Source organism: Triticum aestivum, chromosome 2B (genome assembly GCF_018294505.1).
Source record: "Triticum aestivum cultivar Chinese Spring chromosome 2B, IWGSC CS RefSeq v2.1, whole genome shotgun sequence".
Classification (NCBI taxonomy): domain Eukaryota; kingdom Viridiplantae; phylum Streptophyta; class Magnoliopsida; order Poales; family Poaceae; genus Triticum; species Triticum aestivum.
This window is the reverse complement of record NC_057798.1, coordinates 180084785-180097365: the sequence shown is the minus strand read 5'-3', so window position 1 is coordinate 180097365 and position 12581 is coordinate 180084785.

Genomic DNA, 12581 nt, shown 5'->3' with positions numbered 1-12581 from the left:
TGTGGTGAACTTTTCGGAGCGTCCCACTAAGATAGCGACTTGCCTAATGACTAAAGTTGATGTGGGTTGGCTTTGGCATCGCCGACTAGCCCATGTCAATATGAGATCTTTGCAAAGTCTCCTCAAAGGGGATCATGTCCGTGGACTAACAAATGTGAGTTTTGCCAAAGACCGTGCTTGCAATGCTTGTATTAAAGGAAAGCTTCATGAAACGGCTTACCGTCCCACAACTAGCATCTATTCAAAGAGGCCCTTGGAGCTCCTTCACATGGATCTCTTTGGACCTCCATCCTTTGATAGTCTTGGTGGAAGAAAGTATTTCTTAGTGATTGTGGATTACTATTCAAGATATACATGGGTATACTTCTTCAAGAGGAAGAGTGAGACTCAACAAACCGTCATCAACTCTGCAAATGAAGCTCAACGTTAATATAATGCAAAGATCTTGATGATTAGAAGTGACAATAACACCAAGTTCAAGAACTAAACCTTGGATGAGTTTCTTAGTGATGAGGGGATCAAGCACCAATATGCCGCACCTTATACCCCTCAACAAAATGGTGTGGCAGAAAGGAAGACCGAACGTTGATGGATGCAGCAAGGACCATGATGGCGGAATTCAAGTCCCCGTACAACTTTTGCGCTGAAGCCATCAACACCGCATGTCATGCGTCCAATAGGCTCTACCTCCGCAAAGCCTTGAACAAGACTCCATATGAGATACTTACCGGCAACAAGCCCAACCTCAAGTACTTCCGGGTGTTCGGTTGTAAGTGTTTCATTCTCAAGAAAGGTGTTTGTTTGTCTAAATTTGAACCTAGAGCTCAAGAGGGCATATTTGTTGGTTATGCTACAAACTCTCATGCTTACCGTGTTCTCAACAACTCCACCGGACTCATTGAGGAGACGTGTAATGTGGAGTTTGATGATTAACGACTCCCAAGTGGAGCAAAGTGGTCTTTGTGACATAGGTGATGGAATTCCTCCCCAAGACATAAGAAGAATGTGGATTGGTCAAATACTCCCCATTGAGGAACCCCTTATGGCCGAAGGAGAGGGATAATGCTCTACTCAGGGAGAGCCATCACCTATGCTAGACCCACACGCTTCCGGAGAGCAAAATGAAGGTCCTCAACCCCATGAACAAGATCAAGGGCAAGATCAACCTCGTGGAGATGGTGATGCACCGAATGATGCCTAAGATCAAGTTCATGCCTCCGAGCTTGCTCATGATCAAGAGCAAACTCAAGGTGAAGAGCAAGCTCAAGACGGTGCTCAAGATCAAGAGCAAGCTCAAGATCAAGAGCAAGTTCAAGACGGCGCTCAAGATGTGCAAGATGATACTCAAATGCCCATCGAGGAACTTTTGGAGCGCCGTGCCGCTAAGGTGGCTTCCAAGCTCGAGCGTCAACAACATGTCATGGAGAATGTGCTTGGAAGCTTGAGAAAAGGGGTAACTACTCGTAAACAATTGTCAAATTTTTGTGAGCATCACGCGTTTGTTTCGTGTGTTGAACCCCAAAAGGTACATGAGGCGCTTCATGATGTGGATGGCTTAAAGCTATGCATGATGAACTTAGCAACTTCGAGCGTAATCAAGTTTGGGAATTAGTGCCAAGGCCAACGGAGGAACATTATGTCATCGGAACCAAATGGATCTTAAAGAACAAGCAAGATGCGAATGGTGTGGTAGTTCGAAACAAGGCAAGATTGGTGGCACAAGGCTACTTCCAAGTCGAGGGTATCGACTATGGTGAAACCTTTGCCCCCGTTGCTCGTCTTGAATCTATTCGCATGTTGCTTGCATATGCTGCTCATCATGATTTTAAATTGCAACAAATGGATGTGAAGAGTGCATTTTTTAATGGTCCTTTGAATGAGTTGGTGTATGTCACCTCCGGGATTCGAGGATCCCAAGTTCCCCACTCATGTATACAAACTCAATAAGGCGCTCTATGGCCTTAAACAAGCCTCCACGTGCGTGGTATGAGCACCTTACCGAGTTGTTGCAAGATCGTGGTTTTGAAATTGGGAAAATTGATCCCACTCTCTTTACTAAGAGGGTCAAAGGGATTTGTTCATATGCCAACTATATGTTGATGATATTATTTTGGTTCTCCTAACAAATCTTTCAATGATGAGTTTGCCGCACTAATGACCAAGAAGTTTGAGATGTCTATGATGGGAGAGCTGAAGTTCTTTCTTGGGTTCGAAGTCAAGCAAAGAAGAGAAGGAACGTTCATCAACCAAGCCAAGTATACCCAAGACATGCTCAAGAGATTCAAGCTAGAAGATGTCAAGCTGGTCAAGTTTCCAATGCCCACCAAATGCAAGCTTGACAGTGATCCCAATGGTAAAGCGCTGGATCAAAAGGTATACCGTTCCATGATTGGATCCTTGCTTTACCTTTGTGCATCTAGACCGGATATCATGTTGAGTGTGGGAATTTGTGCACGGTTTCAAGCCGCACCTAAAGAAAGCCACTATGCGGCAGTCAAGCGAATCTTTCAATATTTGGCTCATACCCCAAACTTTGGCTTATGGTACCCCAAAGGAGCAAGCTTCGATCTCATGGGTTACTCGGATTCTGATTAGGCGGGAGATTGTGTGGAGAGGAAGTCAATGTCCGGAGGGTGCCAATTCCTTGGTCGCTCTTTAGTGAGTTGCTCTTCAAAGAAACATAATTGTGTGTCTCTCTCATCCACCGAAGCAGAGTATGTAGTTGCCTCAAGTTGTTGTGCACAATTGCTATGGATGAGGCAAACTTTAAAGGATTACGGTGTCATTTGTGACAAAGTGCCTCTTCTATGTGACGATGAAAGTGCAATCAAGATTTCTCACAATCCGGTGCAACATAGCAAGACAAAGCATATTGAGATTTGTCACCATTTTATTCGAGATCACATCAAGCAGGGAGATATTGATATCATCTACATCAACACTCAAGAGCAACTAGCGGACATTTTCACGAAGCCTCTAGATGAAGCAAGATTTCATGAGTTAAGGCATGAGCAATGTGGCTTGAATCTAGGCACACCCCACCACACTCATCATTATATCTTGTTTTAGATGTAGGCATGGACATAGGGGGGATATTGTTCTCTCAATGAAGTCTTCCTCCCCCCATTATGCATAAATTGATCATGTCTTTCACATTAGCCATTTTTGATGGTACTTGTGTTTCAAAGATGAGTTTTGGTCATGGGCCCAAGGTTAATTTTTTTGCGGTGCCATACCACTTGACTCAAACATAGGTGGCCTCGGCCACCGCCCTCTCTTTGAGAGTTGTGTGGTTTTTATTTCTTGTCCTCTCATGGGCATTTTTCTGACCGTGTGTTTGCTCCCTCGCCTCTTCGTGTTTTCTCCTTGTTTGATCTAAGCCTATTTTCTGTCTTGTCTTCGAGTTGTTGGCTGGGCGGTACTACCGTTGGTGGCGCATGGTACTACTGCTGATGGACATCAAGCGGTACTACCGCCCGCCCGAGCGGTACTATTGCTACGGAGCGGGACTGGGGGTTATGTCGGGGCAGGGGGAGTTTCCTTCTCCCCCATACCCATTCACTCGACCCCCTTGTCTTCTTCGTGTGCCAGGGATGAACTCGCAGCGGGAGGGCACCGGTGGGCCATCTCCTTCAGGCCGTGTTTCACCTTTTCCTCCGATGGGATCAATCCCCACCCCTTCCTCTAGCCATGGATGCTGCTATTGCCCCCGATCTCTTTCTCTTTGCTTCTATGTTTCAGATCTAGTCTTTAGGGGCAATAGGCTTTGCATTCATCAATTTTTGGCCAAATCGAGGCTTGAGTACGATGGTGAAGGCTTCTAGTCTGTTTGGATTGATGTTTGGTAGGTTTATTTTTGTATTTGGCATCCCGACAGTATCGGATTTGACCGCGATAGTAGGAAACCGCCGTCCCCCACCTGGAGCGGTACTACCGCTCCCCTGGAGCGATACTACCTCTTGGACGGTACTACCACTTCCAGAGCCTGGTACTACCGCTGGATGTCAACTCCCACCATACTCGTACCAAATGTTGATGCTTGTTGCTTCTTTTTCTGGTGGCTTATGCTCGTTCTCTCGTGTTGTTTCTTGTGTTCGTGTGTTTGGTTCCAGGTGATGGCCCTTCAGAGCAACATGTCCGTCGTATCAACCCCGTGCGTTCTGGTTCAAATCGCTATCGCACTCCTGAGTTAGGGGCTGCTTCCTCAAGTGTTCCTCCTCCTCGTCAGCCCAAGAAGGCTGTTGCGAACAAGCCCAAGCCTAGGGCCAAGTCTATGACAGAGAGGACTGCCAAGGAGTTCTGGGAAAGGTGTCGATGCAACCTATATGCGGAAGATCAAGAACCCACTCTTGTTAACCGCTCGTTCTAAAACCATTTTCCGTATGCTGTCTACTTTGATGTGATCAAAGCAAAGAAAAACCTCTATGTTGATGTTCGCTCCATCAACATTGCTTATATGGAGAAGGATCCTGCCTACTTTGGCGAAGCTCTACAGATGTGCACTCAGTTGAACATTGTCAGGATCATGGAGTTCAACAAGGACTTTGATGCGGATTTGGTGGCTCAGTTTTATGCCACGGTCCATCTTGGCACTGATGCAGAAAGGACTTTGACTTGGATGACAAATATCAAACTTTTGTCCGTCAAATGGAAGGCGTTCATGGAACTGTTTGGGATTGAAGATCAAGGGCTTGAGAATCCGGTTGGCTTTCATCCTCACTGCAGTGCAGCGTATACTCACAAGCAATCTCTATGGCCTTACTGCACCTTGAAGATTAACCCCGAGACTCAGAAGCAGACTTACGAGCTGCCCGCCTTTCTGGACATCCTTTATCGCATCCTTAGGGAGACTCTTTTCCCTCGCATTGGGAACTTGGATATGGTTCACTCGTTTCTCGTGGACATGCTACTTTTCTGTTAGCATGAGAAGGAAGAAAACACTGGTGATTCCTTGGATATCTCTCATGTCATGTGGTCTGAGCTTGTCTCCGCTATCTCTGAGCGCAAGTGCCCTATCTATGCTCCTTTTCTCATGTTGCTTCTTGAGAAGGCTTGGGGGCACACTTATCCTAGTGTCATGCTGGAGACTGGGGAGTTGGTCCCTCATGAGATTAAGTGTTTGAGGAAGAAGGAGAACTGGGGCACTTCGGTTATGAAGTCTGGGATTTTGTCAGGAGGTGACGAGGTTGAGGTAGAGGCTGATGCTGACGATGATGAGGACTGTGTGCCCTCTGGAGCAGAGCCCTCATGGGCAAAGAAGCTCAAGCACAAGATGAAGAAACTTTTCTGCATGGAGTCTCATGGACAGTATATGGCTCATGTGTCTGAGAAGAAGGCCAGGAACCGCCACAAGGAGCTCATGTGTCAGTTTGGTGCGATAGTTGCCAGCGGATCTGAGGGAAAGATCATCGATGATGAGGAGTGGGTTCAGCAGCACTGCCCTTGGTCAGACTCAGACACCGAGCAGCCCCGTGCCGATGATGGAGGAGTGAACGATCACGCGGGGATGTGATGATGGAGATCGTTAGTTATGCTATCACCTGTGGCCGTAGCAACACTCTTTGCCCTTTTGGTGTCTCGATTCCAAAGCGGGAGAGAGTTTAGGGATTTGTCGAGTTGCGAGTGTGTCTTATTTGCCTTGTCTTTCTCTCTCGCAAACTCTTTTCTCATCTTTTGCGTTGGGTTGGCTTGTGCTCATGAGACCTGGTACCCTATCATATGGTGTGAGACATATGCTACCCTATCCTATTATTATCTTTGTATGTCGAGTACTTTAGTAGTTTGTGAGTTCATGCTTATCTCATATGTCTACTTTGCTCACTTGCTACTCTATTGCATCCTAGCTCATATATGTCTCTTCTTTGATGCAAATGTTGTCAGACTATAAAATATAGGGGGAGTGTTGATCCTAATGTGTGTACTTTGCAATCCAAAGGCACCTCTAGTTAAGTGCACAAATCTAGGGGAGCCCCGTCTATACTTTTTAGTCTCTGGGATTCACTTATTCTCATGTCATTCCTTTGTGCAAATCCCGTGTTGTCATCAATCCACCAAAAAGGGGGAGATTGTTAGGGTATGTCTCTCCCTAAGTAGTTTTGGTGATTGATGACAATGTTTTTGCGGACTAATCGTGTGTGTTGAGTTTTTTTTAGAGATTCATTCATTGGCACGAGACGATTCTTTCCCCTCGGAGCTTTAAGTGAAGATGGTGTAGTCTCTTTCATTTTGGTTTTGGTGGACTTGAGTCATAGGAGACACCATACTATAAAGAGGGGGTCCGCAATGGAAAGGCTAGGGTGGAATCAACACGTACACTTCTTTGCACCCCCAGCTCCTTTCCTTAGCTTGGAGTTTGTCGTTTCAACAGTAGTGGAGATTGTGAGGAGATAGTGGTAGTACCGCCGCGAGCGCGGTAGTACCGCATATGGTCCTCAAGCGGCAGTATCGCTGTCCTACAACGGTAGTACCGCTTGTGTACATCGATGACAGTACCGTCCTGGTTCGGTACCGCTACCGCCCCGATTTGAGGATGTCTTTTCTCGTGTCAGGTTGTACGGCAGTAGTAGCGGCAGTAGCAACGGTAGTACCACGGCTACCACCACTACTAGTGCTGCCCAAACCCCCTTTCTCTCTCCTGTTCTCCCTCTTATGCCTCTGCTCTCAGTATCTGATACGTCTCCAACGTATCTATAATCTTTTTATTGTTCCATGCTGTTATATTATCATTCTTGGATGTTTTACAATCATTTTATATCATTTTTTGGTACTAACCTATTGACATAGTGCCCAGTGTCAGTTGCTGTTTTCTGCTTGTTTTTTGTATCACAGGAAATCAATACTAAACAGAGTCCAAACGCAGCAAAAGTTTTGTGGATTTTTTTGGACCAGAAGACATCCAGTGGGCCAAGAAAGTACCCGAGGGGAGCTCCGAGGGGAGCACAACCCACCAGGGCGTGCCTGGGGGCCCAGACGCGCCCATGTGGGTTGTGCCCACCTCAGTGGCCTCCTGCACCGCCTCTTTGCTCTATAAATACCCCAATATTCCAGAAACCCTAGGGGAGTCGACAAAAATCAATTCCAGCCACCGCAAGTTTCGGAAACACCAGATCCAATTTAGACACCATCTCGGAGGGGTTCATCATGTCCATTGGTGCCTCTCCAATGATGCATGAGTAGTTCTTTGTAGACCTATGGGTCCGTAGTTAGTAGCTAGATGGCTTCCTCTCTCTCTCTCTCTCTCTCTCTCTCTCTCTCTCTCTTAATTATCAATGGTCTCTTGGAGATCCATATGATGTAAGTCTTTTTGTGGTGTGTTTGTTGGGATCCGATGAACTTTGAGTTTGTGATCAGATCTATGTTTTTATCCATGGAAGTTATTTGAGTCTTCTTTGATCTCCTATATGCATGATTGATTATAGCCTCGTATTTCTTCTCCGATACTTTGGTTTTGTTTGGCCAACTTGATCTATTTATCTTGCAATGGGAAGAGGTGCTTTGTGATGGGTTCGATCTTACGGTGCTTGATCCCAGTAATAGAAGGGGAAATGACACGTATGTACCGTTGCTATTAAGGATAACAAGATGGGTCTATTTCTACATAAATAGATCTTGTCTACATCACGTCATTGTTCTTATTGCATCACTCCGTTTTTCCATGAACTTAATACACTAGATGCATGCTGGATAGCGGTCGATGTGTGGAGTATTAGTAGTAGATGCAGGCAGGAGTCGGTGTACTAATCTTGGACGTGATGCCTATATAATGATCATTTCCTGGATATCGTCATGATTATTTGAAGTTCTATCAATTGCCCAATAGTAATTGTTTTCCCACCATTTGCTATTTTTCTTGAGAAAAGCCACTAGTGAAACCTATGGCCCCTGAGTCTCTTTTCATCATATTTGCCTTTGCGATCTATTTTCCTTTGCTTTTATTTTCAGATCTATTAAAACAAAAATACCTTGCTGCACTTTATTTATTTTTCGATCTATTTATCCTATCTATCACAACTTTATCACATATTCTCGCCAATTCAAGGCATCATTACCCGAAAGGGATTGACAACCCCTTTAACACGTCGGGTTGCGAGTATTTGTTATTTGTGTGCAGGGGTTGTTTACGTTGTGTTGCTTGGTTCTCCTACTGGTTCGATAACCTTGATCTCATCACTGAGGGAAATACCTACCGTCACTGTGCTACATCATCCCTTCCTCTTTGGGGAAATACCGATGTAGTTCAAGCAGGCATGAAAAGGAATTTCTAGCACCGTTGCCGGGGAGGATGTTGTAGGGTGGTACCCTATGTGGAGATCTTTCACGAATTGGAGGGGAAATCCCCAAGAACACGAAGAACACAAGAGAGGGGAAACACTCAAATTGACTAGATCCAATCACATATATGCTAGATCCAAGAACACACAAGAGGTCACAATGATCCAAGAACAACAAAGGAAATATACAATATACTAGTTCATCCCAATCCTATGAGGAGAGAGGTCTTGATGATCCTATGATGGGGATCCTTCCCATGATGGGGGCTTAATATCCACTAGGGATCTTCTCCTAGGAGGTCTTGATCTCCTAGAGGAGTGGGTACAAGGAGCAAAGCTCTCTAAATCATCTCATATACTTTGCTATCCTCTAAATGAGCTAGGTGGGAGGTACTTATAGTCTAGGGACGAAATAGAGGGAGAGGGGGATACAAAGGTCCAAAATGACCCTGAAAACGCAGACACTCTCGGAGTAGTCCGGGCACCCAGGGCAAGATCGGCCGGGCACCCGGACCGGTCAGGGCTTCCACTCGACAGGTGGTAGCAGGGGGCCGGGCACCCGGGGGTTGACAGCCCGGGCACCCGGGGGTGGCTGGAGGCATCCAGGCGAGGGGGCCGGGCGCTAGGGGCCGAAGGTGCGGGAACCCGGGCAGGCGGCCTGTGGCGCTGGAGGGGGGGGGGCGGGCACCCGGGGCCTCAAGGCCGGGCACCCGGGCGAGTCCTGGGCCGCGGCTGGGCCAAGTGAGGCCGGGCCTCTGGGGCTGTAGGTCGGGCACCCGGGGTCGGCTGGGAGTAGCGCCATGGAGGGGCCGGGCCTCCGGAGCCAAAGTGTCCGGGCACCTGGGGTGTCCAGAGCCTCTCCTTCTTCTCTCTTCTCTGTTCTCTCCTCCTTCTCCTCGACTGTAGGTGCTTGGGTCTTCGTGCTAGCTTTTCCATCATCAACACCTTAATACCTAATCATGCACAACACCTCCGTTTGAGGTAGGACCCAACTCTCGAATGAATTTGAGTGGAGCTCGAAGAGGAAAGAGTTCACCTCGTTCTCGATGGCGCGTGCGCATGCTCTTGTCCATGATCTTCTCCGTCCTAGCAGTGGTGGTGTAACGTTCATGGTGATGGTCGAGGGATGCTCCGCATCATCTCCCCCCCTTGGGAGAGATCCATCCACGGATCGTGATCTTCATCACCATGGGAAGGAGACGGCGTCGTCGTGTAGAAGTGGATGACCACCAAGCACTTACCATGTCGAAGCTCAAAATGGTCACTCTCCAATGTCACACCGTCTTGTAATTCCTTCAAAAGGAGCAAAGATAACAAGCACTTGGAAAAACAAATGTGGTTGGCATTAAAGCAAAACCAAGCATTCAAGAGGTGATTCACCCAACAATTGTTGTCATCAAGCATGGCATATGGTGTGACAAGGGAGTGTGGCATGGCATATAAGCACATAAATTGAGCACATGGAAAAGCATCATGGAAACAAACAAGTAAATGCAAGGTAGCAATGCAAATATGTGTGACAAGAGGGTAAGCATCTACCTCAGCTCATAGCAAGCATGCATAAGACTCTCAATGAACGGTCTATGGTAGGCATAAGAGTCATTCACAACACCCAAGAAGATGATATGACTAAACACATGCGTCAAGTGCAAGACAATCCAAGCATAATGTGCATAAGGTGTAGTGAAAATCGAGTGGCACTCAACACAATAGCAAGAGCAATTGTTCATCATGTGTGAGGCAATCAAATCAATCATGTGACAAGCAATGGGACATGGCATATGTGAAGTAATGACATTGTTGCAACCAAACATGTGATAGGAGCAAGTAATCCAAAAATTGGATGCAACGCACAAGTCATATATATCATGATGCATGGAAGTGTGAAAATGGCAAGTCAAAGCAAGATCTCTAACAAGTGCGCAATCAAGTGGTCCAAGATGACCAATAAGTCTGATGGTGCAAGCAACACAAGTAGTATGATCCTCAATATCCATGCTCAAGAAAGAAGTCACCTTGAAGGCGTGTCCTTGTGCATTCTTCACAATGCCGAAACACAAGCAAGTGCGATGTAGAAGCATCATGATCGAAGGTGGTTCGCTCTCAAGAGCTCTAATGGAGAACTCATGTGAAGTGGAAGTCGAGACGAAATCAGTATCCTACACATGCACACAACAAAATAAAGAACATATGCGCATGGTAGGTAAACACATCATCCATCATGATGGTTCTCTTCTCTTGCACATAACCGTTAGAAGCACAAGTGCACGAATAATAAGATGCAACAATGGATATATTCATGACACTAGGTATATGGTGCAAAGAGGTAAAACAAGCATGCTTCACAAGAAATATGTCAAAAGCTCCAAATATATTCGAGAATGCTATGGGGGCAATCTCATTATCAAGACTAAAAGCATTGTTGCACTCAATATATGGCAAATCATTTAGCATGAGAGAGGCAACACATGGAGATATATGACAAGAAGCAATAACAAGCATGTGCAAAGCATGTAGATGGTTGTCATCAACCGCATGAAGTGAGCAAGTATGAATCATGGGTGATGCAACAAGGCAAGCAATCATAGTAACCAAGTCGTGCAAGCTAGTAGTGCGAAGATGCAGCATACTAGAAGAAATCATGCCAATCAGTCATGTGAGCAAATAATAGGCATAGGCAATGCACATGACATATCGCAAGCACAAACACAAAGCAAGATCATAGTATCATCATAGGCAGGGGTCATAGGTAGAACATGTCAATAACAAGTAATATCTCCACCAAGCTTGCAAATACACATACAAGTAGTAGAATCAATCATCATGTGTAATGCAAAGCATGGGTCACAAATGCATGTCAATGCAATGGAGACTAAGGCATATCCTAGTGGTGGGAAGGGGCTGATGCCTTCCCACCCACCCAGGTTCAAGGCACGGTACTTGCAATTTGGGTTTGTTGCATCAATTATACTGTAGGGGGTTCCCTTATAGTCTTTCTATAAAAAACAAATGCATGTCAAAGGCATAGGAATGAGCATATTATGCAAAGTGAACATGGCAAGATGGGAATATAATATGTAATGGACAATAACCCATAGCCAAGTGAGGGCCATGTAAAAGAAATGCGCGAAGTGTTTGCGCGAAGAGAGCGGTGGGAAAGACAATCCATGGGATCCCAAGTCATCATTTCTCTCTAGAGCTCGTTTTGTCAACTCGTGGGATTGCGAGGTTGATAAGTATTCATGTGTACCTACACAAAAGAGACACAAACCAAAGAAATTGTGTTCATGGTAAATGTACATATCATCCATCATGATGTGTATGTGCACATGTGAGTTAGTACAAGATAAGCATCGCTCAAAGAAATTTGATGCATGGTATAAGAACATGTCATCCATCATGAAAGAATAGTTGTTATGTATGACACGATGGGGACACAAATTGAGAATCCAAGTATATGGCACATCACTAGCATTTTTATTCATGGGGAGCATATGGTGCACACAATCAAGGGAAATATGCAAAGAATCGGATGTAGCAAAATCTCCTCAGGGGTATGAGGAAACTATGGGGGTCTCCTCATGAGCAATAGCGGAAGCATAATATGGAGAATAGTGACAACATGGCAAACAATGCATATCCGAAGCTAGGTGGTCATGGCATGGCATATGATATAAATGATGCAAAGGGAGCATATCAATATCATCACAAGAAAAACAAATGCCAATAACCATGGGCTTGTCATCTATGCCATAAGTGCAAATTGAGTTTAATCTAATGGCATATGCATAGTCACTATGAAGAGATTGCAAATATGACATATGGTTGATCTCATGCATAGCATATGACAAGTCAAGCGGATTGTCAAATATGATGTGACCGAGAGAATTATCACAAGAAATCCTATGTAACATGGCATCACAACTAATAGACTCCACATGGCAATCATCAAACTCATCATAAATGGGTAAATCATCGCATGGGGAAGTCGAACTAGCATGAAGCATGACAATAGGTGGATCAACATCATGCAAGCAATCCATGTCAAGAATGTCCACTAGTGGGACTAGAGCATCACCTTCACCTATGTTACCATTCTCATTCCACTCATGTAGTGTAGGTGAGGTGGCAAAGACCAAATGGTGGTCATCATCATCAACTTGATGGAACCATGTGGGGGTGCATCATAATCCACCATGGCCATCGTGTTGTCCAAAGGAAGGATGAAGTCGTCGCGAATCGACACGTCATCATATATGGGACCTAGCACCAAAGCAGAAGACACAATAGAGGTAGAGGTTAAGTCGTTAG